We start from the raw sequence: 27064 nt of genomic DNA, 5'->3' as shown, positions 1-27064 counted from the left end.
TTGTCGTCTTTGCTTCTGTTACTGGTTTAATAACTATGAAATTATTGCCTAATCTAAGTTCATAAATATTTACACTTACGTTTTCTTTCCTTTTTTGGTGTGATTCTTTTTTTTTTTAATCAATTGTTGACAGTGTTACAGATGTCCCCCATTTTCCTCTCCTTTCCCTCCCTCCACTCAGCTACACTTATGTTCTTTTCTAAGAGTTTTATAGCTTAAGATTTTACATTTAGATCTTTGATCCATTTTGATTTAATTTTTGTATTTGATGCTAGATAGTCACCCTTGGCACTCTTGTTGAAAATAAATTGACCAAAAATATGTGTTTATTTCAAAATTCATAATTTTATTCCACTTGTCTATACGTTTATGCTTATACTAGCACCACAGTCTCTTGACCATTGTAGCTTTATAGTAGGTTTTGAAATTGGGAAATGGGAGTCTTTCAAATTTGTTTTTCGTTTTCAAGATTGTTTTGGCTACTCTGCATCTCTTGCATTTCCATATGAGTTTAGGAGCAGTTTATTTCTGCAAAGGAATTAGCTGGTATATTTATAGTGTGGACAAAAAAGGGGCCACATTCTAAACCTAACAAGCTCAGGGGGAGCCTACATGGCAGCCTTACAAACTCAGAGACCTACAGTAACCACATGGGATCGTCTGAAATTGAAACATACTAACTAAAAGCAGTTCATGGTGGGTAGTCGTATCCTAGGCTGGTATTTTTCCCAAACAAAGGTCAATCTTTGCCTTAACTGAGCCTGTCTATTGTCTTTTTTTGCATCTATGATTACATACCTGATGACATATCTTTGAAATATCAAAGTAATTTATTTTTCCCTAACAAAGGTCAATCTTTGATTTAACTGAGTTAAGGGTTGAGAAAAATCCAGGCTAAGACGAGGCAGGAGGAAAAATGGGTGGCTGGTTGTTAAGTATGGCTTTTCAATTGGAATTTCTTTCTGAGGGTCTGAACAAAAACCCTTTACTGCATAAATGAGAGCCTAAGCTCATTCGGCTCTGAAGATAAGAGGCACTTCCTCCAGCCTGAATCTCGGGTCTTCTTAGGTGACTAAGAATCTTTGTGGAGGTGTCAGGGGGCATACCCTATGAAGTGTAGGAGCCCCATAGGGAATTCCAACTCAACTGTAATTAATTAATTGACTTGTTTGGGATTTGCACATAAATGTTGGTTACCTAGCACTCTGCATCCTCACGACAGTGTTAGACAGCCCGGGAGAGAAACCAAGACATCTAAGATGGTTGAATGTGACTCGGGAGGTGACGGCCCCTTGGAGCTCAACTCATAAGCAGCACACTTCAACTCACTACACAATATCCCAAGAAATTGTTCAGACTCTGCAGATATGCAAAGAAAACTAAAATTAACATGGGAAATCATGCCTCCAAGATTCAAAACTCCCAGCCCCTGCCCCCATTAATACCCCTGCAGATAGTACACAATAAATAAGAAGCTTTTACTTATAACTACTTTCAGAAATGGAAAGATTAACTAGAAATGATACCAACTTAAGATGCCCCAAATGGAGTTTCTTTTGGCATCTAGATTAATTTTTTCCATGCAAAATTAGAAAATGCCGACTCTAAAATTAAACTGAATGAATGGGAAGCATATTGTGATGGAAATGAGAAGCTTCTAGGAGGAGCACAGATAAATTCTGTTTTTAAAAGAAGTTAATAAGAAATTTTATAGACTGTTTCTGAACTTAAGAAGCCTTCTGAAGCTAATAAATGGCAACACCCCATTTCTTCTTCTGCTGCTCCTCCGCTGCATCTTTTGCTCTCTGAGCTTCCTTGTCTGGACTTACCCTCTTCCTCCCTTCTTCTTTCCCCTTCTCTTGCCTCTATATCTCCTTTACTACCACTCCCTACTGACCTAGGTGAAAATGAAAACAGGAAATCAGACAAAGATAGCCCAGGAATTCTAGCAGCTCCCTCTGGAGAAAAGCTGGTCTCCAGCACAGGGGAACCAGCAGTTGTATACGTTCTTTGGTCTAAAACAGAATGAAGACTTCCCCAATTTCCTCTGGGATGCTGATGGGTTTGCAAAGGAATTTAATTTAACTCTTAGAACATGTGATCTTGGGTATTCTGACTATTCCAATTAATAGACCTACTGGCTTCTGGGAGCAAAAGTAACAGAATTACTAGGTAGAGTTTGCCGAGAAACTCCCTTAGAGGAGACTCTTCATCTTGAGAAGGATTATGGGAAACAAGTGGGATTTAGAAAGAGGAAAGAAACAGAGGCAAGCATATGTTTGCTCCAGGAATATCAGAGGGCACTTCCCCTTCTTTTTACTAATAGTTTAGGAGAAATTAAAATTACCATAAAAAAGAGAAACCACTAAGGCCCTTGTAGATACTGGGGCAACCTTACCTGTTCTTAAATCACATCCAACTAAGTTGCCTTCTCCCTCACAGTAAAGCTTCTGTGCAAACAGTAGGGCTATCTAATCAACCAGTGACTGTTTTTAAATCATCGCCTGTTCCCTTACAACTGGAATGTTACAGGGCAATATATATTTTTGCTAATCAAATCTGCTCCAATTCACCTGATAGGGTGAGATTTTCTTGAAACTAATGACTCCCACATATTCTTTTTCCAGAAGGGTGGAATGCATTTTGAAGTAAAGAAATCCAATACTGAGCCAATTGGGAAAATAATGATTTTAAAGTAACGTCCACAAAAAGAACTGACTGAACGTTTGTTACAGGTTGTCCCATTGCAACTCTAGGCCTTTTCCAGTCACCAATATCCTTTATGAACCAGCTGGATTTAAGCCCATTATATAAGGTTACTATAAAAAGGCTGTTGTAATTCCATGTACAAGCCCCTGCAAGTCTCATATCCTTCCAGTAAAGAAACTCAATGGGAAAGGATAGGGATTTGTACATAATCTCCTAGCTATAAGTAAAATAGTTATTTCCAGACATCCTGTGGTTCCAAATCCACACAGCCTATCAGCTATTCCTGTGGACTGCCAATGTTTTTCAGTGCTAGAATTATGTAGTCCCTTTTTCAGCATTTCTGTAAAAAAATAGATAAATAAAAGAGAAATACTTCTTTGCTTTTACCTGGGAAAATTACAAGTTTACTTGGACAGTAATTCCCCTGGGATATATGGAGACTCCCACCTATTGTCTTAGATACTAAAAGCTGATTTGAATGGTATTGAATTTTCTAGAGATTTCACTCTAATTTAATATGTAGGTGCTTTACCTTTATGCTGTAGGACAAATTAGGCTCCCGAGAGGACACAATTTACCTATTACAACAGCTAGCCATAAAGGGACATAGGATATCAAAGGACCAGCTCTGATTCTGTTCACACCAGGCAAAATACTTTGGTTATCTAATATCTAAAGATGGGCTACTAGTTAACCCTAATTAACCTCATAAAAATTGTATCCTTTCTTCTAAAAATGAACAACAAAAAAACCTGGGTTTCACTGAATATTGTCACAATTGCATTCTAAATTTTTATTAATGGCCTAGCCTCTCAGTGTCATCTTAAAATCAAATTGACCTGATCCAATTCAGTGGAACCCAGAAGGGAAACAAGCCATAAAATCTCTAAAGAAGTATCTAAAGCTCCTGCTCTGAGACTCCTTCATTATAAACTTTCTAACTTTTTATACATAAAAATAAAGGAAATATTTTTAGAAGTTTTAACTCAAAAACAAAGATCATCATAGACGATAGGCTAGATTATGGTCAGCACTAAACTCAGTGTCCAGGAGGCCCCTTCCCTGCATGACAGCCATCTCTGCTTTAGGCACGCTATGCAAACAAACAGAAAATATAGTTGTGGGCTCTCCTTTGTTTACGTTCCTCATTCCATTGGGTCTCCACTGAATTCTCATCACATTCAGCACTTCTGTCAGTCGATTGGCTCTTGCCTTCTGCACCTACTATTGCTTGAACTCGATGTAACAGTCTTAACCCAGCAACTTGGCTACTTTCTTTGCAGGATGAAACTATCCATGATTACGTTTTGCTTACTGACCACCTTCTTGTTCCTAGAAATAGTTTGCAGGAAACTCCTACTGATAATACTGACTTAATTTGGTTTACAAATGGATCCTTGAAAGATGGACAGGGATGTTGCTGAACTGGATATGCAGTAACTTCCATGGTGGACATAGTTGAAGGTTCTTATTTACCTGAATAAGAGCTGCCCAACAGGCTGAATTCATCATTCTAACTCAGGCTTGTCAACTGGCCAAAGATCAAGTAGCCAATATTTACACTGGTGGTAGCTATGCCCTTGGTGTAGTTCAGAACTCTGGAATGTTGTGGAAGCAGGAGGCTCCTTAACGTTCTCAGGGAAGCCCATAAAGAATGGAAAATAGGTTGCAGAATTATATTAGATGTCATACAAAAATGGAAACAATTGGCAACTATTAAAATTCCAGGATATTCTAAAGCTGCCACCATGGAAGCAAAAGGGAATTATTTAGCTGATGGTGCATCTAGACAGGCAACATTAAACAGCCAAATTATCCAGACCCAGGAATGTTCCTTGTTTTCTATTAAATCAATAAAAGACTCTTATAGTTCCAACAGGCAAGTGCAGAAGAGAAGATGTGACAACCAAAAAGGATATGGTCCCAATCAGAAACCAGTCTTACCTCTAGGCACTCAATTGCCTGTGCTTTAACATGTACATGAGCTAACACAGTGGGGTCCTAAAAAAGATGATTTCATGAAGTAAACAATATTACTGCTAGTGTAGCTTGTAAAGTATATAGCAAATGTTCTGTGTGTTCAGAATAAAACCCTGGAAAATCATTCCACGGGTCCCAAGGGCGTTTCCCTCCTCCTTTCAATCCATTTGTAGGATAGCCATTAGATCGTATCCAAATGCCACCGTTGCAAAGATATAAATATGTGTTAGTTATGATTTGTTCGGGTTGAGGCATTCCCTTGCTGGAGAGCAACAACCTTAATGGTAAGTAAATTATTATTAGAAAAAAAATAAATTCCCAATTAGAGAATTCCCTCTGAATTAGTGACTGAGGGACTCATTTTATTGGACAAATAATGCAACCCATTTATAATATTTAGCCTATTCTACAATATTTTTGTTGTGCCTATCACCCCAGTCCTCTGGATTGGTGGTGCAATGAAAATTCAACTAGGTAAATTTTCAGAAGCTTTTAATCTCTCTCCCAACCTTGGTTACAGTGTTGCGTAGAAGTGCCAAGAATGGACACCCTTGTCTATTTCTGATCTTCACCATCAAATAGATGTTAGTTGTGAGTTTCATGTAGGTGACCTTTTGGTAATATATTCTTAACACCAAGGCGATCACGCCAGGCTTGCTAATTTTTAGCCAGATTTCCCACCTGATATATAACAAACATTTCTCCACATCCTTACACAGTCTCTGCATGCCACTGTAATGACCGCACCCCATTCTCCTGCATGTGGCCATCTTCAACCCCGATTCTCTTGTCGTTTCTCTGAGGTTAGTTATTCTAAAAATTATTCTATAAATGCATGTTGTTATATCCATGATTGTTCATTCAAGCTAAAATAGGAGAAGTATATATCTGGGTCAAAAGGCATGGGCCTGTCATTGATTTTTCCAGTTCAATTGAATATGTATTATACTTATGTTTTCTCTCCAACTAATTGTCAGCTCCTTCTAGAGCAGAGCTCAGCTTTTACTTCTGGGTATCTTCCATAGGACCTAAAATGTACTGTTCACCTGAAGATGCTTAGGGAAAATATTTAAATGACTGGCTATCTCTTTGCAACAAATCATTTACCCTTAAACTTCCCCATTGTATCTAAGATGTTTTCATTGTTTTCCTTTCAGATGCTTTTTATTATATAAAATACCACACACACACCTTTTGATAACATGAAATTATTTTTGTGTTCTCTTTATCCAAGTTTATTTTTCACTTTTCACTACTTTAGCGTCTAATTATCAAAGATAGTTCAGATCTTTTTTTTTCTTCCCCCATCTCTTTCTACTCCAGGCAGAGAAGGGGTATTAGGAACTTGGCCCTTCAGAATACAGTGTTTAAACAGTGCAGGGTTGGTGAGTAAATAGTGAGTAAAAAGTTTAGTTTAAGCTTATAGCTGGATCGAATGAGTATCTTTAACTTGTCTAAACAATCATCACATGTAATAACAATAAAATGTTGCAACTAGATACACACCAGTTGATTGAGGAATTAGGTGTGTTTAGTAGGCAGCGTAGAGAGGTAGAAGACCATGCGGAACAACTTAAGTTACAGAATGGGAGGGAAAGAGCCATTTGCGAGAATGGGAAAGGGGCCAAAGAAAATATATGAAAACCTGTGCCTGCTGAATCAAACAGGAAAAGATAATGGCTATTAACTGTGAATAGTCTGAGCTTTCATGCTATTAGTTTACTATAAATTACTGTTTGGGGATCACTGTGCTAAAGAATAAATGACATTTTGTTTAAAAAGAGAGAGAGAGATCGTCCTCATACTGGGCTCTGTTTTATTTCAAAGTTGTTTTCCAAGGAATGCTCTAAGAGCTGTTTCACACTGTGACATTTCAAAGCCTGAGTTTCATGTCTGTATATGATTTTTCTCATGCATTAAAAGGGAAAGATGCTTTCGTGAAATTTTACTCACCTGGCAAAGCCCATGCCTGTTCAAGTTTAGAAATTCTGGAGTTTCTTATCAAGACATCTCCATCTGCGTCCCCAGCTTCTTAGCAAGGAATGCAAACCTGCAGAAGATTTGCTCATTTGACTACTATTTCCTGAGATGCGGATGGCAATGCTGTCTGGACTGGAGATCTTAGATTCCAAGTCCTGAGATAAAAATAAAATAGCACAAGCTCACTGTCAGGCAGGATAAAAGTCTACTGTACAGCTTTGTATGTCTGATCTGGGCCAAACCTGAACATCGAGAACCTGTGTAAGAGGTGGAGGTCCTGCAGAGGAGCTACCCGGGCAGTGGCTGGGGAAGTCAGCTGAAACAAGAATGTATCCTGTTGGGCAAAGAGCCAAATGTTCTGGATGAGATGGGGGCTTGAGGAGAAAGTTGGAAGTGGTCAGATAGCGTCTCCAGTGCCCCTTTATTCCCCCTCACGTGATAAAGCAGGAAGCATATTTGTCCCTCCATTTGGGGGGGGAAAGGAAGATTTTATAAACACTGTATTTGGGCCAGGGGGGTAGGGGGAGAAATGCAATAAATAAAAGGCCTGAAAGCTGTGGATCAGCATGACCCCCAAAAGAGGGCATTCTCCTCCAGGAGCATGGTGCTGGCTTTGGATCCTGCTGCAGTCCCCACAAAAGGCGGGGAAGGGACATAGCAAAGACTGATGGGCTAGAAGGGGACCCAGGGGGCTGAGAAAGACCCTGTCCAAGTGATCAGGTACCGCTGTGCATCTTCCACTTTGATGTCAGCTTCTGGTCTCCGAGAGCCTTCCTCTTTATCATGGCTTCCCGTCTAGCAGGGTTACGGCCTACCTACTCCTGGGCCACTACACAGCACCCCTGCTTGGCCTCCCTTACAAGGCCTTCTCCCCCTTTTGCTTAACCACTCTTTATTCTGATGATCAGTCTTTTCAAGCCCCCACTTTCAGCCTGTCTGATTCTGCCCGCTGGGAGTTCCTGCTTCAAGTTCCCGCTTTGCTAATTATTTCACAAACACTTAGGAGCTTCATTTCACACAGTTGGTTTCTCAAATCTTTTGCCCTTGCCTCACCTCGCTCAAAATTTCCATCTTTGCTTCTGTGCTTTTGCTCAGCGGTTTTCTCAGCCCCCTTCCCTCAGTGGTTGAGGTTCTGCTCGTCCTTCCAGGCCCAACCTAATTCCTATGTTTAACTGGAAACCTTAGGCTACATACCTCAGCTCACGGGTATTTCTTTGTTTTCTCTTTGCCGAGGTGTAAGTCTATGAACTAAGATGCTGAGGAAGACATGGCCTCATTTACCATTCTGTTGAGTGCAGTAGTCTCAGATTTCCATTCTGCGTCCCTGACCACAGAGCAAGCATTTCGATGATGGAAACCATTCTGAGAATCCTACAGCCCCCGGGGCCGCCTGGGCACCGGGCAGTCACCGAGCAGCACGTGCTGTGCTCGTGACCGAGGAGGTGGCGCTGAGTGAGATGAAATGTTACAAGGGTGCAAAGTACAGGGAAGCGATCAAAGGTCGCATGGCACTTGTCAGAGATCGTTTCCAAAGAAGGTTAATATAATTTTGCAGAGGTTTCTGTGTCTTCTTTCTTCAAAGACTTAGAATGAAAGGAAGGAATAGGAAAGAAAAATTCCGAATATTACCTGGTCCACTGTGCTGTTTGGTACGGACCCCCTTGGGAAAATGGAACCTGGAATATTTGCTGGGCCCTCCAATTATGGCAGGTCGACCTGGAGGGTGCTTTGTTTTCTTTGATGCCTCAGAATCCCTGTTCTTATTAATAGTGGAGATGATCCAAGGGCAAAGAATGTGTGGTCCTTTTGACCAGGGACTAGTTTCCAAAATTAAAATAGCTTACTAATTATCATCTCTTCTGTCTCCAGTCCATTCCTGCCACCCATAGCAATGAAGGACTCCATTAAAAAACATTACTATTTTATTAAAAACGCTAAATTGGTTTCGTATTCTTTTTAATTTCCCAGTAGGTTTTGAAGAGATTATGGAACCATCTGTGCATGCCCACAAGCAGTAATAGTAAGAGCAGGAGAACCTGCCTCAGTTTTGGAGACTGTTTCAGAAATGACCTGAGTGGGTGGGGTCCTTGTCTTTACTGATTAGTTACAGTTCTTTATCTTCTTTCAAACTAACTGAAAACAAGGAAGATGATACTTCTCAATCCTTTTTTAGAATGTGGTGAAAAAGGAATTTTTACTAAAGAGTTTATGTAGACTACTTAATGGGTTTATGTAGTAATTCGAGTTCATGAAAAGTTGGGCTAGTTCTTTCCTTTTTTAAAAATTTATTTTTTAATTACAGCCTACTTTCAGATTATTTTATATTGATTTCAAGTATACAGAATAGTGATTAGAGAATCATTTACTTTACAAAGTGTTCCCCCTGATATTTCCAGTACCCACCTGATCCCATATATGGTTATCACAATATCACTGACTGTATTTCCTGTGCTGTACTTCACATCCCCATGACTATTCTGTAACTACCGATCTGTAGTCTCAATCCCTTCACCTCTCTCACTCAGTCCCCCAAGCCCCCCCCATCTGGCAATCCACCAGTCTGGTCTCTGTCTATGAGTCTGTTTCAATTTTTGGTTTATTTTGTTCTTTAAATTCCACATATAAGTGAAATCGTATGGTATTTGTGTTTCTCTGACTAGCTTATTCCAGTTAGCACAATACCCTCTAGGTCCATTCATTCTATTGTAAGTGATACGATTTTGTTCCTTTTTTATGGCTGAGTAATAGTCTATTGTATATATGTGCCATAGCGTTTTATCCACTTGTCTATTGATGGGCACTTGAGTTGCTTCCATAGCTTGGCTATCATAAATACTGCAATGAACATAGGGATGCATGTATTTTTTCGAGTTAGTGTTTTGGGTTTCTTCAGATAAATCCCCAGAAGTGGAATCACTGGTGTGAAGGGTCCTCAAAAAAATGAAAATGGAGCCAGTTCTTTCTTAACTTGTTTTTATGTACAGCATATCCTTCAGTATTCCGGTGAAACGAATAAACCAACCTCTGTGCCAGTTAGAAAGCTATTGTTTCTTAACTCCAAGCCCACTCTTCTAAAGTCCAGTTTGTGATGCTGAGGCAAAGACTTTGCAAACCCCATTTCAGCATGGCCACCTGGCTCCCTGCTGAGCTATGCCAATGGAGATCACAAGGCTGAAGGAGGGAGAATGGATTTTCTCCTTCCTGTTTGTTTCTTGCCTGTTTCTTCTGACTGTGCATTACCTTTTCACCTTAGCATCAGCAGTATTTTCCTCTAACAACAGCAGAATTTATTTTGCAGCTTTTCCAACACTTGCGGAGTTGGGTTATGGCACCACTTCAGAGGGATCGGCACCAGCTAGCACACCCTTCTGAGAAGTTCGCGTTTCAGCTCCGCTGGGTCTTTCCTCCAGACCTCTAAGTTTTAAACATATCACCCTCTACCCTTTGTTCTCCCTGGCCAAGGAGTGTGGCTGCCTTCTGCAATCGATACCTCCATAATAGCTCCATGCAGTAGTAGGCAAATTTGTGTCCCTATTGTCTATGGCTACTTATTCTATAAGGGAAGAGGTGATGGTAGAAACCATATGCCCAAAAAGCTGAAAATATTTACTCTCTGGCTACGTGTACATACAGTTTCCTGAACCCTGTCACAGTGCTCTATTCTTGCATTTTTAGTTAACAAGTTTTCATGGAACTAAAAAATTTTATGTTAGATTCTCTGTTCAAATAATGGATATGGTTTCTTTCTCCTGCTTGGACACTGACTGATCCAAAAATTGGTCCCACAAGTGATCCCAGGAAACGGACACTCCAAATGCGAATCTGAGGACTGGTTTAGGCATGTTCTTGGACTTGAACACAATGCTGAAATTAGTTACTAGTAATCCACGGCACGCAGTGGCGTCTCAAAGAAATGTATGAATTCCAAGGTGGAAACAGTCTTTCGTCTTATTCATAGCCAGGGGTCTTGGCAGGTATTTTACATAAATGCTACCGTAAGTGGAGAGAGAAGAGAGAATGTGTAGAAAGGTCTCATTACAGATCTGCTCACCATCGGAAAAGCAACTCAGCGTAGAGGACCTACCAACAGTGGTGCAGTAGACCGTCATCTACTTGGGTGGCCACTGTCGGTTGCCTGTTCAGCAACCATCCTTTCATTTTTTCCTTGCAAATAGAAGTATGGTTTCTTTTACAGCATGGCACGTACATCAGGGGAGACTGGGTCTCCCCTTAGCTGTGGGGTGGGAGGTGAGCCTTGATTAAAGCTAATCCGGCCTTGGTAATTCTCTTCAGTGACGGTTTAGGTATGTGACCAATTATGGTCAATGAAAGGCAGAGGCAAGTCTGCTGAGGGGTGTCTAGGAGGAGATAAAAGTAGACGATGCGCGGACAGCAATAGCCCTGCTTCTCTCTTTCGATGCGGTGAGGAGGAGACGATGCTGGAGCTCGCGCAGCAGCTGGCGCACCGAGAGCGACAGCATGGAGAAATGGAGAGAAGGGGGGTCATTGCTGATGTCATCGAGAGGTTGTATTAATCTACCAGTGTATTTGTTATACAGCAGATGTCTGTCTGAAGTCATGTTTTGGTTGGCTTTTGCTTTTGTTACTTGCATCTGAAAGTATCACACCCGTGTCACGTTCTCCAGCAAAGGGCAGCCTGACCGATGCCCGCGCGCAGATGTGACAGGCATTTTGTCCCACCGGGATCTTGATAGCCGAGGGTCGCAGAAGTCGGCCATCGCGTGCGGGGATTCTTTCAGAGCTCCCAAGTTCTAGCGGACGAATTTAGAGAGTGGGTAGGGTGCCGGCTCTTGCTGAAACTCATCGAACGAGAACACTGTAAGTTGGCGATCAGCACGTGTAAGGAAACTGAGCCTGAACCCCCCCGGAGCCCGAGGGTGCCATGGCGAGGCGTTCCTGTGCAGCATGCTCTGTTACCATGTTATGAAACGGGCTTTGACATTTGGATGTCTACCATTTGGTGAGCGGTTAGTTATGAAATACTACTGGTCCCACAGATTATACTTCTGGAATAAAGCCTGGACTTCTGGGATCTTTTTAGTGGCTGGTTTATTTGTATTTCCAAGGCCATTTTTCCAATAAGCCAACACAATCAAATTACACGCAGCTTTGAAGACATTCTACCTTACAGTTTGACATTTTAATTAGGACTTTAAAGAGATAATAATCTCTGCCCACAACTTCCCTAATGTTAGCCTGAAGTGGGTCAGTTAATTAGGATCCCAGGGAAAAAACACTGCATACACTTCTTTTAAATTGTTTTTCCAAGCTTCCATCACCACATCTCTTGGCTTCAACTCAGACCAAATCAAACAAACATCGGCGAAGGGTTCAATCTTTCCAGCCTTCTGAAAAATCTAAGGGTGCAAATAAGGAAGCCAGTCTGTGTCTATCATTTAAAAATGTATGTGTTATCCCACATAAGATATTTTCCTTTCATTTCAAGATTGCTTTTGAAAGGAAAACCATGCCAGTTCATTTCATTAGCTCATTCTCTGTGAAAACCATTAGGCTCCTGCTCACCTGATCGCTCTGATTCTCTATCTTCGCTTTATTTTTCTTTATCTCTTCTAGGGTAACATTCTTAATGGGTGGTCCCACTCAGGAATTTTTTAATGCTCTCTGCATCAAATTCCTTCTAAGTGGATTTTACAAGGTGGAAAGTAAAATGAGACCGTCTATTATTGAGCAACAAAGGGGCCCAGGGTGTGATAGCAATTCAAGAAATGAATTCTGTACCATTGGGCGGATTATGTGTAACAGGATGCTCACTGCCTCCCAGGCCTTGCCCCTCCCGGTCCCTTGGGTCAATAGACAAGAATGGAAATGCAGTGCATGTCTGAGTTGTTTGTCTAACGCTCTGATGTGTTTTGACACATCCAGGAGGGAGAGGTGGTTGCTGCTTCCCAGAAGGGGTTTAGGGAGTGTAACAATATGCCACTCTGTCCTTCTGCCAGGCAAGGACCTTTAGCCTCGCTATTGAACCTGATGACATATATCTCAGTCTCCTGTTGGATGATCAGTTGGGAGGTTTATTTCAATTCCTGAGATCTAGCAGTTATGAACTTTCTTTTTTTTTTAAAAAAAGTAAATTTATTGGAGTGACATTGGTTAATAAAGTTATATAGGTTTCAAGTGTACAGTTCTAAGATACATCCTCTGTATATTGTATTGTGTGTTCACCACCCAAAGTCAGATCTCCTTCTGTCACCATATATTTGACCCCCTTTACCCTTTACCACCCCCAATGCCCCCTTTTCCGTCTGGTAACCACCATACTACTGACATGTCTATGCGTGTTTTTTGTTTCTTTGCTTTGCTCATTTATTGCTTTCAGTTTGATTTCCACCTACGAATGAAATCACATGGCTCTTGACTGTTTCCGCCCGACTCGTTTCACTGCATGCTCTCTTTTCTTACGGCGGACTAGTGCTCCATTGCATACATGTGCCACACCTTCTGAATTCAGTCAGCTACCCGTGGCGCCTTGGTTGTTTCCACGTTATAAAGTTTCTGTAGTTTGATAGTTGGGCTGTTGGTGGTTAATGTGAAAGATATCCTCAATTCTCAGCTTCATCGAGGATTTCTTTTCCCACATCCTGATAAATGTGTCCGCTTCGCTCTTGCTCACTGTCAGAGGCAGGTGTACTGTGAATCAAATGAAATTCAAGCTCTTAGGCCTCTCACTTGCACAAGCCTCTTCCAACTCTCTGGCAAGAGCTCTTGTAATGTGTTCACACGATCACGTGTTTTTTTGTAATATTTGAAAATATAAGATAATCTAACAACAGTTAGTTATAATCACTGTGTACTTTTGCAATCAATTTTGTATTCTTTCTTTTAAAGAAGGACCTGTAAATTGCATAATCTTTAGGCCTAACAAAACTGGATCTGTCCCTGTTCATCACATAAGTACTTTTTATTTTAAGATTCTAGGTCCTAGATTAGAACAGTGTGATGTGTCCAGATCATCACTAGGTAGCTTTTCAAGGTAGCCATCTATGCAAAGGAATGTCCTTGAGACAAAGGTTGTTTGTTTGTTTTTGGCAAATCTTGTTTTTCCTATCACCATGTTTCCCTGTGATTTCTCCAAATCTGATCTTGGGGGTTAAAATCAGTTAATATATATGCAGCACTTAATATAGTGAATGTGCATTGTTAAGTCCTCAGTGAATGCTAGCCATAATAATTATTGTTATATTAATTTTCTTTAAATCTTGCAGCCTTGTGTGTATAGCTTGTTCTATTATCACCCTGAGAAATGTACCATTCCCCAGATGGGTTATTTGATTTTTTTCTGCTATTACAAATATTGGCTTGACAATTTTCAGCCATCTGGGAGAGTAATATAATCAGTTTTTATGATGGACCACCAAAAGTGATGATGGCTCCACACAGTGCCCATGGTGGCAGAGTGCAAGAGCACAGGGATGAAATGCTGCTCCTGGTTACCAACTCTGTCACCACCCTAACTTTACTCCTTCATTCGGGGAGGAAAAGAGAGAATTCTATTTCACAGGGATGTTTGGGGAATAACTATGTAAAGCACCTATTACAGTGTCTCAAATCGACTAGGGACTCAATGAATGGACATCATTATTGCAATCAGGCCACTCTTGGTGATGCAGTGTCTGAACCCAAAAGAAGGCACATCTAATGGAGAAATTCAGATGATTTTACGTCAGTTGGGGAGATATTCCAAGGTGTGGCAATTTGTCTAGTGCTTCCTAAATCTGGTGTAGTTAAAATTTCTATACCTATGAACAGCTCTATGTTTCCTAAGATACAGCACAGAGGTCAAGGAAAAAATAAAATTCTGGCAAACTTAGGAGTGCTGATCAGTTAACTCACAGGCTCACTGCACAGGGTTTATAGCTATCAAAATAGAATTCTAAATCTAAGTAGTGTACTTTGAGGCCTATAGAATTTAATAAAGGTGTTATCAGAAAGAAGTCTAAATTTACTTGCTGAATCGATCGAACCTTATACTAGCTTTCTATACAGGTTTAAGTAATAATTGGTAATAGTTAAGGACTAGTGAGAAATAGCTTGCTGGTAAAAACACTCCTCAAATCTCACTTGAGTCTCATTCCAGTTGTTTTCACAACCAGGGATTTGATTTGTTGATCTCTACTTTATCTGGAAATTTCAAGAAAAATATCTATAGTATTTCCTTAATTTGTTCGAATAAACTATTTGTTATCGTTTTGTTTTTACACTAATTACATAGGTTTTCTCTTAACCTCTTTGTTTAAAGGGGTCAAAATTGATCAAGTATTCTCCCAGACTTGAAGCTGTCTCTAATTTCAAGGGTGCTAGACCAAGCTGGGCATATCTACACTGACACACAGGAAAATATGGAATATGTGCTGCATAAGAGTATATGTAGCCCTTTAAAAAATAAGTATGTATCAAATATCAAATTTTATATGTTGACATGTAAAATTCTAGACTATGAGCCTCTTAAGGATAGTGTCTAGCAGACTGCCTGGAACACAGTAGGTGCTCAGTATATATTTGTTAAATGACTAAATGAATGAACCGACTTAAACCAAATTAAGTAGAGTAATTTGGGCTTGGTAGGGGAAGTCCTTGAAATATCCTGAAGAATCTGAATCTTTGGCCTCTGAGAGGAGACTCAGAGACTTTTAAGGCTTAGAAAGGAGGTTAGTGACTACATAGGCCAAACCACCTCATTTTACACCAGGCAGACTGAACAATGTATATAAACTAGTGTTGGAACCGGGAGACTGTTTGGAGGGCAACATGCAGTGTACATGAAAGCATTCCTGTATGTTCTATTTCCAAGTAAATCAGTATATAATAATCAGAATTTATGGAATGATATTAAGAAAATGAGTACAATGACAAGACTTGGTATCTTAAATTATTTGTGTTTACTTGTAGTTATCAATTTCATTCAGACTAACTCCCAAGGACTGTCCAGATAATTTTGTTATAAGAAAAACCAATTGCATTATGTGCTATCTGAGGAAAAAAAGATGTTAATCATGGTTAAGAGCTTTGGAAATGTCTGTCTTTCAAAGATTTCTATTATAATGAGTTTTTAAAAATATGTTTTTGTTGATTTTTAGAGAGAGAGGACGGGAGAGGGAGAGAAACATCGGTGTGAGGAAGAAACTTCAACTGGCTGCCTCCTGCACCCCCCTGCTGGGGATCGAGCCCACAGCCCAGGCCTGTGCCCTGACCAGGAATCGAACCAGTGACCTTTTGGTGCACAGGATGACGCTCACCCAACTGAGCCACACTGGCTAGGGCTATACTGAGGTTTGACATCTATCTTGTACATGGTATACGTGAAAAATTAGATGGAGGTGAGGAGTGGAAAATAGATTTTATACAGTTGACAAAACCTGAAGCATAAAATCCACATGACTCCAATTACTGTCAAAGCCCGTTTAGTTGATTGTGGAAAGAAGGGGATACAAAAGTGAAGGGCACCGTGCCTTTGCCTTTGTGAAACACCCCACCATAGGAATCTGGGTTCCTAGGCTGTGTGTGTGTGTGTGTGTGTGTGTGTGTGTGTGTGTGCAGAACCTTGATTCATTGGCTACCTGAGTCTTTGCTTGAGGTGTTTGACTTCCTTAACGTCAAGCAAAGCTACTTGCCTACTGAGTCTAAGGAACAGGTCAGAGCAAAGCTGGCTGCATCAGCTCAAATAACTGGTCGGCTTTTAAAGCCCAAGGAAATGGAGCCTCAGCCAAACGCTTGAACTCTTTTGTACACCTTCTGGGCTGGTGCTTCTTAGAGGGGTTCTTCCCATCAGTAGCAGTCATGAGGTCTGGAGTAGGCGAACTAGTTTCCTTTACATCTTAGCTTTGAAAACTACTGGTGGGTGAGCTAGGCTAACCTTGGGTGGATGATCTGTAGAACTGATATGGTGTCCCAGACTAAAACTGCATTGTCTTAAAACAGGAGATGCACCATCTAGTCTATTCTTGGTGGTGAGTAAAAGGAGATTGCGAAAGTTCCAAAATTCAAGCACGTCAAAGCGTTATGAGTTTTGTATGAGACCAATGAGTCTTAAAGGAGAGTTATAGCTACAGGTGGAAAATATTAAATTACTATTTTTGTAATTTTCTTCCTAATGCCCTCAAAAGTTTTGGCAGAGATATGAATAGAAGCTGCCGCCCTTGCTGTAGAAAAAAGAGAGAGTGAGAGAGTATTTAAAGGAGAAAATTGAATTCAGTATCTGGACTTATAGAGTCAGGTCTGGCAGAGCAAATGTTAGTTTTTCAGTGAAATAATTTCTATAAGTTGGAATTAAATTGATTTGATGGCTCTGAGGCTAATACCTTTGGGTATCCTTTTAAAAGGATCCTTTGAAATGTTTATTTATGGTAGAGATATGAGGTTCAAAATAATATTTGAAAAAATGTTAGGCATATCAAAAGAGAAATTTCATTAGAATATTCCTAGTATTTTCCAAATTAATATCGCACCATTTTTCCATTATGGTGGAACACTGAATAAATAAAATGTTCCTTAGGCATGGCTGGGATACCCAGCCTGAGTGCTAGTTAGGACTTTTTGCCAAAACATCCATTTGCTTTCTTAGCCTGAGGGAACTGAACTAGCAAATGGATGTCACTTTAAAAATAAGCACACAATTGTCTTTTTTGGTGTATGCTACATGAAAGAGTTTAAAGGGAAAAACACACAAAACCCACTTCCTTTCACATAAAACTCTTTTTCGTTAATATCCCAGAGTTAAGTGTTGGGGAGGTGAGGAGAGTGGAGAAATGTTTCTGGCATTTAGCTTTAGGTTGCACAAACCACATTAACTCTATACTTTTATGATAGTGCATTTTCCCTTTCCCAGATTTTCAATCCTTTCAACATTTCCCTTGACCAGTGACCTTGTAGGAATTTCCCTAGGTATATATAGCAATTAGGAAGAGTGCACAATGTAGAAGCATTCTGTATTTATCTGTGTGTCCTTTGCTTGTTCTATGATCATGGGAGATTGTAATTTTCCAACCTCAAAGAATGTGCTTTGTTAATTCCCTTTCAAATGCTCCTCACTCAGTGAATGATTCAGAAGGAAAATGCTCAGATTCAGGTGAAGGGAGTCATAGCAAATACTTGCCAGACCACAAAAACTTCAGCTGCCTGGGCTTTTAAGGGTGACTTCAGTTGCTTAAGGGCTTGGGGATGAAAATGCTGTTTGTAGTGAACTCGTAGAAAGTCTGCAAACATCACAAGGACAGGAATCATTGTCTGTCACTTACTCAGCTGAAGAACCATTTAACAGTCAGTCTACTTTAGTAAATTATTTATTTCTTTATCATCGTTGGTTACATTGTTAGACCCTCTAATAATTTACAGATTTGGGAGCAGAGTTTCTTTCCTGGAGACACTGAAATTCTGCTCTGATAACCCTGCTCAGGGGAAGCAGGATTACCTGCTTGTGTGTTGGTCTTCATGCCCTGACTCAGTGGCTCAGAAATGTGAGCACGGCTCAGAATCACTGAAAGGCGTGGGAAACGATGGCTTGCTGGGCTCCCCGCCCCTCCAACAGCGTTTCTGATTCAGTAGGTCAGGGGCAGGGCCTGAGATTTGTGTTTCTAAGCAGTTCCTGGGTGTGGCTGATGTGGCAGGTCTCAGGACCACATTTTGAGAATTACTGCTCTAACCAACTACCGTCACCCACCCATTCCAGAACATTCCATTTTTCTTTTGTTTGAAGACAATATTTTTCTAGTCTCTTTTCCTCTATTGAGATCATCTCTCCCCACTCATTTAATTTTTTTTATTTTATGTTTTTATTGATTTCAGAGAGAGGAAGGAAGAATGAGAGAGAGAGATAGAAACATCAATGCTGAGAGAGTTGTCACTGATCAGCTGCCTCCTGCACACCCCCTACTGGGGATTGAGCCTTCAACCCGGGCATGTGCCCTGACCGGGAATTGAACCATGATCTCCTGGATCATAAGTCGATGTTCAACTGCTGAGCCACGCCTGCTGGGCTCCCCTCTCATTTTTAAATATGGTGCTAAATGCGCCAAACATGCGTAAGCCTACCATGTAACTTAATAACTTTCAAAATACATAGCTTTCCTCTCATATTACTCACCTGGGCATTGTAATGATGCAACTGGTTTCCTCAGAATGGTTTGTCATCTCCAACGATGACAGCCAGTTGTGAATTATGTCAGCTCAAACAGACAAGGACAAGTCCACGGTCATGGTAGAATTCTGTTCTGGGGACCAAGCTTATTTCTGTTCCACTATGGAGTGTTTCACCCCAATGGTGTCATTTGCTCAGCAACCCAGCCTCCAGCTATCAGTAGAGGTGTTCCCTGAACATTTGTTTTGGGGAAACAGCAGGGTTCCTATTTTCATACAGTGAGGCATTTATTGTCTCCAAAGTCGTTTCAAATCAGTTATGCCTCCGTTGTTTGGGAGATCTCAAAGTAGATCATCAAGTTGGTCATCACCAACAGGCAAGAGGTGTAAATATAACCCATGCTAAGTGTGGTATAAATGCCAAGGAAGCAGTTTATCTTGTTAAATTCCATCAAGGGCAAGTGACACAGCAGCTGCAGATCTGCCCATAGTGGCCTGGGGGATACATGCCAGCACTTTGACGATCTTGCCTCTGTCCCTAGAGGTGGGAAATCCTTGCATGTGATCAGAGCTACAAGTATAATGGACTTGAGAAAGTCATTGAGAGAGGCGGCTGCCTTTGCAAGGCTCAGGGCTAATTCAATGGATTTTCTCCCCATCTTCAGCAGCGTCCAGCAGCTTCTTTGGCGACCAGCTACGTCGTTTGGCAGCAGGCTCCAGCGCTCACCACTGCACACAGCAAGGAGCGTTCTCAACAGTGATGTTCCAGTTTAAAGGGACAGAGCTGCGAACAAAGGTAGGCGTTTATTTTGGGTACTATCCTTTCAACTGCACAAAATCTCATGCCCGGCCACATGCCATTCACCACTGCCACACTCGTGGCGCTGGGCATGTGTCTTCACTCTCTTCTTCTGGAATCCTGAAAGGGGCTAGGGACACTTGATGTCAGCATCTTGACCTGAGCTTCCTGTTTCTTTAACTCTCACCATGTCCCATTTGCCTCTTGTTTCTCTTCTTTACCACTTTCAGCTCTGATCCCCTCCTTCTTTAGGGTCCTATGTTATATTAAGATGATTCTTTTTGGCAGTAGTTTGGTTCCCTGAATGCAATATTTGGTGTTTTCTTTTGATGGGAGAAAACTCATATATTGCAGCCTCTATATGAAATACAGAGTAAGCCCAGCTCTGCCTGCCCACAGGTCTTCAGTGAGAATAGCTGCCTATGAAGAGTGGTGATACTTTTGCATTGTGTTGCGCTCCTCACAGTTAAGAGCTGTATACGTTCGAGTAATTGTCTGGTCAGTATTTGTCTTCCTCACTGAACACAGGCCACGGTGAAGATCATGGCTACCTGTTTGCCCACTGTTGGGTCTCTAAATGCCTGTCAGAGTGTCTGGTACCAGCAGCTACATAGTAATATTTGTTGTATGGAAGGAAAGAGTGTACATCTCCAGTGTACCAGTTGATTCACACACAGGCCTTAGCTGGTCTCAACTACGTATTGGAAATGGAACTCTGCTTTGGGAAGGATTGTGCAGAAAGACCTAAGTTTTATTAATGAGTTTGGTTTTTTGTTTGTTTTAGTTTATTTTGAGACACTCAAGTGATGGTATTTGTTGGGTGGAAATAGACTATGTATCACCCAATAAGGAGAAATATTAACTATGATGAATTGTATAAACCTTCTTCTAGTCTAGAAACTTATTACTGTGATCTACAGGTTGCTAGAGTTTTATATTATGTTTTTATGGTATTAGTTTTGCCAGGGCTGCCATAATAAAGTACCACAAATGGGGTGACTTAAACAACAGCCATTTATTGTCTCTCAGTTCTGGAGCCTAGAAGTACAAGATCAAGGTGTCCACAGCGTTGGTTCCTTCAGAGGACTATGAGAGAAAAGTCTCTTCCATGCCTCTCTCTGGTGATTCCTGGCAATCTTTGGTATCACTGGGCTTGTAGAAACATCACCCCACTCTCTGCCTTCATGTTCACGTGGTGTTTCCCTGTGTAATTGCATCTTATAGGACACCAGACATATTGGATGGGGGCCCACTCTTCCCCAGTATGACCTCATCTGAACTAATTGCATCTACAGTAACCCTATTTCCAAATAAGGTCACTTTTTGAGGTGCTGGGGGTTAGGGTTTCAATCGATGAGTCTTGAATGGACACCTCTATAGAATGAAAGACACATGGGCTCACCCAGAATCTTTGTGCCCAGAAGCACTTCCTCGTGTTCCCTGGCAACTCCTTTCAGTGGCAGGGTTTCACTCTTTCTCTGATATGGGGTTAGGATGATCTTGGCTTGGTGATTAATTTTGATTTAACTAGTTAAACCTGTTTCAGAGAGCCAGCCAGCAAGTAGGTTGCCAGCTGGCACCCCTCCCCGTGCCATCTCTAGTGGCAGTTAGGGACATTGTGTGAAACAGTATGAGAAGACTTCTGATGTCTGCAGAGGGTGCAAAAACTTCCCTCCTCACTGGCACGTGCAAAGCAGTCCCCCTCTGGGCCCCCAGTGAGCGGAGGCAAGAGGAGCATTGAGGGAAATATCTCAAACTGGCTACTTAGAACCCTGACATCAGCTGATGAGCACCATTGATCTGTTCTGACAGAAGAGTTCCTATGGAAAAAAACACAACACAAAAACGGGGTGATGAAACACACTGGAACCATCCAACCCAAATATTTCACTTCACCATAGTAAAGGAGGAAGGCAGTATTTGACTTCTGGCTGGATGTCCATGAGAAAGACCAATATTTAATCTTATCTCTGGCATGTTATCAGCAGAACATGTTACATCACTTTCCTAGGACTTCCAGGTGCTTAAGAAAGTAACTGGCCAAGATACGTGGGCTTCCCAAACTGTAAAACTCGGAGCGAGTCAGTAGTCCATGTTGACACAGCCTGTGCGCCAGGGTACCCCCATCAGGGGTGCAGTCATTGCCACTGTTCTGGGTTCGATGGGGGAGACAGAGAGAGAAGCAGGTGAGAGAAGTTATAGCAAGGGGTCCGCACCAGGGAGAATGGTTTGGCTCAAGGTGACTTAGCAGCAGGGGTGGACCTTGAGTGTGGATCTTTTGCCAAATAGGCCACAGTGCATGTGAAGGAAAAATATCACTTGGTAAATGAGGAAAGAAAGAAGATCAGGGGTGAAACTAAATAGGAAACACCAAATGCAAGTGGTAAGGCTAAGTGACAAGCCTGAGAAAGGGTTACCAAATGTGGCCTTGCTTCTAGTCCTGACAACCCACATGATCTCAAACAACATATCCCCACACACTCATGGGGAAGTGTGTGTAATGGGGTCATTCAGATCTAGGGAAGTTTTGGGATCAAAATTCCATAATATAGTCATTTCAAGCCAATGTAGAGTCTCAATTCCTTATACCTTTAGTGCCTGCATCTGCCTCAATAGTCTTAGTGTTTTATATGTGTAAACCTCTATCTAATTGGTTCTTGTGTTTTTATATATAATTTAAAGTTTTTTCTCACTTCCATGGTTTTAGGGTGTCAGTGCCACAAAATGTACCCTAAATGTTTTTATAAAAAGCAAGTGGCCAAAATTTAAAAACACACGCACACTGATTTTGTTATGTTTCTGAAGCTAAATACCTTAAAAAGATAAGCCTCAATGGCATAGAATAAAATTAGCCCTCTCCCCACAAACAACAACAACAACAACAAAGATCAGTGTATTCTAAAGCAAGACCCTGGTTGAATATATGTAAGATCCTACCTCCAGTTCTTCAAACTATAATTCAGAGGATCCTAGACATAAATCAATAAACACATACGGAGAGAGGAAGTTCTTATGGAAGATGAGCTTCAAGACACACACTGTGCATTTAAATCTACAGTGTATGGACTTGATGGCATTTGGAAGTATAGTAGGAGTTCATCCAGTAAATGTCGAGTTGGGTCAAGGCCATCTTGAACAAGCCATCAGTGTGGCAGGAATGTAGCTCAGGCAAGATCTTACCTCCACATGGAAAGTCCTCATAAAAGCTCTAGGAAGCAGCATCCTTAAATGCTCTTGTGTTGGCACAACATTGAGACGCTGTGTCAATCCATCATATTGGATAGTTGGAGGTCATGCTGGATTGTGGTTCCCACAGTCCAGTGGTGGTTTTAAAATACTATCTCCACTTCTCACAACTGTGTGACTCTGCAGCCTCAGTTTCCTATTTATAACCTGGTTGATGGATCTCATGTTCCAATTTTCTTTTGTGTATGAGGCTTACACAGAGTAATAGATGTGAAGTGCTTGGTAAAGTGGCACCTAGTCGATGCTTAATAAACATCAGGTAATTGTTGTTATACTTTATCTGATGTGCTCCCTTTCGGAGAAACTGAATCCATTGCACTAATGGATTCAGAATCCGATGACTTTCCATCACCATGGAACCCTTTTTGTCTTAATCTGTGACTGATCACGAAGTTCCAAGAATGCCAGAACCCTGCAGATCCAGATCTGAAGAGAAAGAAAACATCCCCGAGGTAACACATGGGCGTGGTGGTGCTGCCGTCTTAGGAGCACCCAGTCCATTGCAAGTCTGAACAGTGTGAGCCTCGCTCTGGGCAGTAAACATGCAGCAAGGAAATGTCTGTTTTGTAAGAAGACAATTCAGGCTTGTTTTTCAGAGCCTTTCATAATCCTGAACTCCTCCGCTGCAGCAGCAGCAATGGTAAGAATTATTGAATATGGCACCAGATATTGTGAGAAACTAAAAATGAAAAGGGAAAAGTAGTTTGCAAACTCAATGTGAATACATAGACACCTGGTAGGAAAAGAAGACAAGAAAGACGGGAAAAAATGTGAATGGATATAAACATATATCTCCAGGTATATGGAAATACAGAAACGACTTTAACAGGCTGCCCCATTCGAGTAAATGGCCCCTGTTTGAATACTTCCAAAGGTGGGGCGCTTCAAGTCTTCTTAAGCGTCCCACCCACTCCCTGTAGGCACCAGCTGTAGATAACTTTATAGAGGCAATAGTGAGGAGGAAAAACAGATGTTTCTTTTTTCTAACTGTGGTTTAGATCCTGGCTCCATTGTTTAACATTTCTGCACTTTGGATGGAAAATAGGATGATGTATAAAGAAACATCATGATACTACCTTCTTCAAGGGGTTGTTGTAGGGATTAAATAAGACAATACATGTAACTCATGTAGCACAGCGCCTGGCTCAGAACTAACACGAATGGACCCAACTGAGCGTCCAATTAATTTTATTATGATTATTGAGCAGGACTGTCTGGCTCCAACGTTCTAATCTTGAATGGTTGGCCTTATTTCTCTGTGCTTCCATTGCCTATGTGTACGTGGAGTGTCTAGGCACATCTGTGTCCTGAGAATGTTGAGAGGGTTAGATGAGTTGATACAGGTAAAGCTCTTAGAACAGTGCCTGTGCTATTTAACATCATTTGATGTTAGTCATTATTATTATTTTTTTTAAATATGTTTTTATTGCCCGGCCGGGCGTGGCTCAGTGGTTGAGCGTCGACCTAGGGTCCAGGCGATCGGGGTTCGATTCCCGGTCAGGGCACATGCCCGGGTTGTGGGCTCGATCGATGACTCTCTCATCATTGATGTTTCTCTCTCTCTCTCCCTCTCCTTTCCTCTCTCTGAAATCAGCAAAGATATATTTTTAAAAAATGTTTTTATTGATTTTAAAGAGAGAGGAAGGGAGAGGGAGAGAAAGAAACATCAATTGGCTGCCTCCTGCACGCCCCCTTCTGAGGATCAAGCTCGCAACCTCGGTATGTGCCCCCCGGTTGGGAATGGAACTGGAGACCTCCTGGTACATGCTCAATCAACTGAGCCACACCCGCCAAGGCTGACTTTAGTCATTACTGATAAAGGCAATGTTCTGACCAACTGCTGCTTCTTTTTTCACTCTTTTTGCTCAGTGAGTGTTTCTCTCAAGCAGAACCCCTTGCCCTGCCTAGCTCTCAATCTTGACGAGCACTTTTTAAGAACAGGGTCAAATTGGAACAGCAGGTCTGAGTTCCACATTGCTCGCGTGCCTGCCAGGAGTCAGAGTGGATGGGAGTAAATCCATTTCCAGGGACAGCTAGAGAAGCAGGCCACGGAGGAGGCCTGAGGGTGAGGAGCTCAGCAGTCTCAATGAGGTATAGAAAGAACACGGAGTACTCTGAGAAGTGGAGGCCCAGGATGGCGATAAGACAACATGGTTTGTTTGGGAGCCTGGCAACGCGGCAGCTATGTGAATGGCTCTGGACACGAGGAGCTGGCTCTGCCAGGTGCTGCTTGCCTTTCATAAGTGTGAATTCCACTTAGGTTAACACTTGGTACATACCCTTCTGCATCCACAGCCTGGTCTTCACTAGTTTTTGGCAAAGCATGGTTTTCACTAGTCACAATCGATTCTATATTTATTCTGATGCACAGAACTAATGAGATAATCATACTCGGGGGCTTAACTGGTTGAAATCTGTAAATTTCCTAAAAGGGTAACTACATATTCATAATCCTTCTTTCTAATATTGTATAAATCTCATTAGTACATATTTTTTTATTATTTATGATGTGGAAAAAATTGCTTTTTTGCCATTGAAAGCATAGTTGGCAGGGGGTAACCAGGTAGGTGTTTCATTGGAGCTACTTGGTTTTATCTCCATGATCAAATAAAGGAATGTGTCGCCAAGTGGAGGAGATTCTTTTAGTAGCAGTTCTGTTCAGCTTCCTGCTTTCAGAGGAAGGCCCCTCTGCTGAGGCCTGCAGGCACCGGTGTGGGGTTGGAACATGGCAGAGTGAGGCCTAGGCTGAACTTGACTCTCATCTAGAACTGGCTCCTAGAAAGACATGGACCCATTCACCCTAGTGGGATGGGAACCCCGCAGAGAACAAAATTAACTCTGATGAGGCTCTACATACACCTATCTCCTCTGCAGTTGCTGTAGAGGTGGCCTGACACCTCTATTTGTGCATATTTTGTATATTATAGTATATTAATTAGCCTGCAAACTCCTTAAAGGTAGAGGCTTTTGTTAAGCATAGTATATTCCTGATGATACCGAGCTCGGTGCTGGGTAGTAGGAGGTCAGTAGTGGCTACAGCAGACACTCAGTGCTTGTGTGATGAATGAGTGAGTGAATGAATGAATGGGGGTAAGCCTCATCACGATTGCCCGCCTCTGTGCAGAAGAATGACCAGTTTCTGCTCAGCTGTGCACACTTTCCAGCTACTCTCCTACATTCTGCTTCTCATGTAAGTACTGTTATTAAACTTCTAAATACTTAACAGAAGGCTGTTTCTTGGCAGTGAATGAACTCCCTTTGTCTCCTGTCCCGTGAATATCCTAACCACTTTGTCACTTTGATCTAGGGGGCATTTCATCCTCAGAAATGCAAAGGAGTTGGCGACTGCACAAAATGTGTCCCGTTTCCTATTGCCATGAAATACACTCTTGAGCCTCTGCCCGCCCCCTTCCATGAGAATGCATGAGCCACTAAATTGCAGTTACTGGCTGTGGCTATGGCCATCGAAAAATCGTGAATGCCATGTCGATTTGAGGCTTGCTCTACTAAAGAGTCCACAATGGCTTTACTGTAACTGGGTTAACTAGAACTTGGCACACAGTTCTCCAAGAAGGGTGATACCAACCCCCCCACCCGCCCCCTTCCAGGATGCTGGCCTGATCTTCTTGTATTTGTGCAACTGGCCCATCCAGAGAGACTCACTGGAAGTGGGAGGGGGCCCTGGTGAGGGCTAATCTCTCTGGGTCAGGTTGTCCTTTCTCAGCTCTTTTCACACAGCTCCTCTTCCTGAGAAGCGAAGTAGGTTAGAGGATAGCTTGTTTTCTTTTGCTATTTGAAATACAGCATTTAGGGTCATGCTCTGAATAATTTGTGCTTGTTAGAAATGACTGTCGTCCTCTTGAAGCAATAACAAAGAACTACATTTAAATTAAATTCAGCCAAGCAAGAGCCTCTCCACAAAATCAATGGAGCTAGGCATTTTTCAAAGAGTTATTTGGATTTTTTTTTCCTCCCTGTAATATTCTAGGATGTAAATCAGCAAAGCTATCCCAGAATCTAAAAACGTGCTGGGCTATAGTTCATAATGCTTTAAGGGTATTTGTTAATATTTGGGATGGGCGTGACAAGGTAAGGTAAAATATTAGATGCAATCATCTTTAAAATCACTTCTTTGTATATTTGGCAATTTTTTTTCTTCCTCCATTTCCTAGCTTAAAATTTCAAATATGGATTTTTTTGAAAGATAGCGTTTAGTTATTAAATCTGTAGGACCTCAAG

The 27064-nt window shown here is 41.5% G+C and overlaps 1 protein-coding gene across 1 annotated transcript in view; it reads left to right on the top strand.

Moving 5' to 3' along the window:
• Positions 1-27064, top strand: part of DIO2 (iodothyronine deiodinase 2) — a 189271-nt gene that overhangs the window by 36206 nt on the left and 126001 nt on the right. The window contains exon 2 of the mRNA XM_081148465.1: positions 19446-19576. The gene's annotated coding sequence lies outside the window, so the exon portion shown is untranslated. The remainder of the gene's footprint in view (positions 1-19445; positions 19577-27064) is intronic.

The sequence above is a fragment of the Miniopterus schreibersii genome (assembly GCF_964146895.1).
Source record: "Miniopterus schreibersii genome assembly, chromosome: 1".
NCBI lineage: Eukaryota > Metazoa > Chordata > Mammalia > Chiroptera > Miniopteridae > Miniopterus > Miniopterus schreibersii.
Note: the sequence above shows the minus strand (reverse complement) of the source record. Positions and strands in the feature narration are given on the sequence as shown.